Source organism: Montipora capricornis, chromosome 12 (genome assembly GCF_036669925.1).
Source record: "Montipora capricornis isolate CH-2021 chromosome 12, ASM3666992v2, whole genome shotgun sequence".
Classification (NCBI taxonomy): Eukaryota; Metazoa; Cnidaria; class Anthozoa; order Scleractinia; family Acroporidae; genus Montipora; species Montipora capricornis.
The window spans coordinates 10,082,155-10,084,654 of record NC_090894.1 but is presented as its reverse complement, the minus strand read 5'-3'; the positions used below and the strand labels follow the sequence as shown (position 1 = coordinate 10,084,654).

The window sequence follows — 2,500 nt, the reverse complement described above, 5'->3', positions numbered from 1 at the left end:
CCGGATGACTGGACCACTTTACTCAAAATGACGCCCACTTAGACAAATCCAAGATGGCTGCCACGAGTTTAGGGGGTGTTAATGACATGCCCATAACGTAGGTGTACGAGAAGGCTAGAGAAAGGGAAGGGGGAGATGACAAGACAACAGCAAATTTATAGGAGCAAAAGCATGACTGGACTGTCATAGAGCATTTGGTTTATTGATGCATGGTGCATGGATAAAAATACAAAGTAATGGTGCCTAAGTGGGTAACAGCCGTAACTAATTGTGCGAGCCCAACCGCGTTAATGTTTTCTCTTCTTTGAAGCAAAGCTAGCAAGGAATTAAACAGGGTTCACAACATCTGAAAAATGAAGATAAAAGAGATAAACAGACGTTGGAATTTGCTTATTTGAGGTTACGAGGCGCCCAGAACTGTCATACCAAGCCTATGCACGGGATTGTCATAGAGCTACTTTAATTAGAAGAGTTTTTGAATAAGTTTCATATCGCACGATAGACCTTTCTGAACCGTAAGGGAATGATAATCAACACACACCAAGCATGAGAAAACTGAGTGACAAAATTTGCCTAATCAGGAGTCGATCCCGGATCAGATTACTGCTTAGGTGGGTTAACCAATAAGTCACTTAAAGTTCCATCGCGCATCCACAACGACACCATGAGCTAGCTAGCCCTAAAGGCGCCAACAGCCACTCATTTACTACACTCAATCGATCACTTGACTGCTCTTTGTCCTCCTGCAACACATGAAATCATACCAAAAGTCCATAACCCAGACGTTTCAATCTGCAATGGTATACTGTCCATCCGTTTTCGGTATATATGGGTTATTGACCAAGCTTGTTCGGTCAAGATGGCTCTATATTTGCCAAGTTCTTTTTTTTGCGTATTCATGGACCGAGATGAAGTCGAGGTCCATAAACACGCAAAAAAACGAACGAGGCCAATATCCAGCCATTTTGACCGAACAAGCTTGGTCAATAAAGGATTTATTATGGAAAAATACATCAAATAAAATGATCTTTGATTTTTCGGAACTAAGCGGGCAGTATCATAGCTCCATCTTGCCCGCTCGGGTAGCCAATTACAGCGTAGGGTTTGGTTCATCTTGCCCGCTCACTGGACTAGTCATATAATAATATCTATTATTAGCATGACTACTACTAGATTCTGCGAAAAAAAAAACGAGCGGCATTGTGTTCCTTGCAAGATCCCTAATTTTGCTGATTAAGCACGATAATTCCCTCGTGCGGTTACTTGAAGACCAAGCAGAGGCGTTGTGGTCTTCGTGCCCGATCTAATTGGCCATAATTTGGCTGAACCAGTGCTCTAAATTTACCTTCAACATGCTCTTTCTGCAACGCTTCCTTCCTCCCAGAACGCGATGACTGTCGAGGACGAAATGCAGCCTTGTGTTTTATTATACTCCATGGTCCCCGCTCGACCAATTCATGATCAAGCTTTGGTGCTATAGAGAAATGATTTCGAATGTCGTGAATTCGATTCCTGTAAACTGATCATACATTCCTAAAGCATTCAAATTCTAAGAGTAGGGACTTAAAGATCTACGACCGCGACATCAACTAAAACGTCATGTCAAGAATAACTTTGCCATGGTAAATCGATTACTTCAATTTGAGCTAAGTATCCTAGAAATACATTGGTAAGAGCGGTTTCAGAGTAAAAATAGGGAACGAAAGAGCTCGCCGCTATCGTAAAAACCTCAAATTTGGTGATTTCACTTCTTTGTTGTGCAGAGTACCTCAGAAATATGTGCTAAAATGCGAGGAGCGCGAGCAGCACGATTATTTTCCTCTTTTAATTAAGCTATGACAACGGCAGCAGCAGTTTTTTACTCAAACAACCTACAATATTCAGTTTGCGAAAGCGCGAGTACCCTCTGTTTGACACAGTGTGACCCCCCCCCCCCCCGCCCCCCCCCTCCTTCCCTTTGAAAAATCCTGGCTACGCCCATGTATGATATTGTTGCTCTGTGGCGTTCTTGTTGACGACTGCGCAGATCTTACTTAAAGGCCTTAGTAACGCCATTATCACGACTGGTACTACCACAGTGAATTTACATGGCGTCTTACGCCCGGCGCCGCAAATGGTAGGATAAGTAAAAGATTTTCGTAAAAGAAATTGGTCCGCTGTCTGCGCCATAACACCTTCAAATATACCATTTAGGCCGCCACGCAGCTCTCGGAACGACTCTCGGGATTAGTTCAGGAAACAATGGACACAATACAAAAGAAAAAGTGGGCCATGACGTACAACACAGTAGAGCTGCGTCTTAAAGGGATTCAATGAAAATAGAGGTTGTAAGGAGCTGCGTCCTGACTGGACAATTTTGCAGTTCTGTGCTCAGCTACCAGGCCTTTGCATAAAAGCGAGGCTTGAGTTGACTTTGCTTTGATACAAATCTCATTGATTTTCGCATGTGAATCATGTCGTTGTAATGCTAACACGTTTCTATATACAAGACAAGTAGTGA

General features: G+C 43.0%; 1 long non-coding RNA gene across 1 annotated transcript in view; it reads right to left on the bottom strand.

Annotated features, from left to right (window-relative positions):
- Positions 1 to 154: 154 nt before the first annotated feature.
- Positions 155 to 2,500, bottom strand: part of LOC138026765 (uncharacterized) — a 14,114-nt gene continuing 11,768 nt past the window's right edge. Inside the window, exons 3-4 of the long non-coding RNA XR_011127338.1 lie at positions 1,346 to 1,474; positions 155 to 346 (exon numbers count right to left, since the gene is read on the bottom strand). This is a non-coding gene — a long non-coding RNA (uncharacterized lncRNA). The remainder of the gene's footprint in view (positions 347 to 1,345; positions 1,475 to 2,500) is intronic.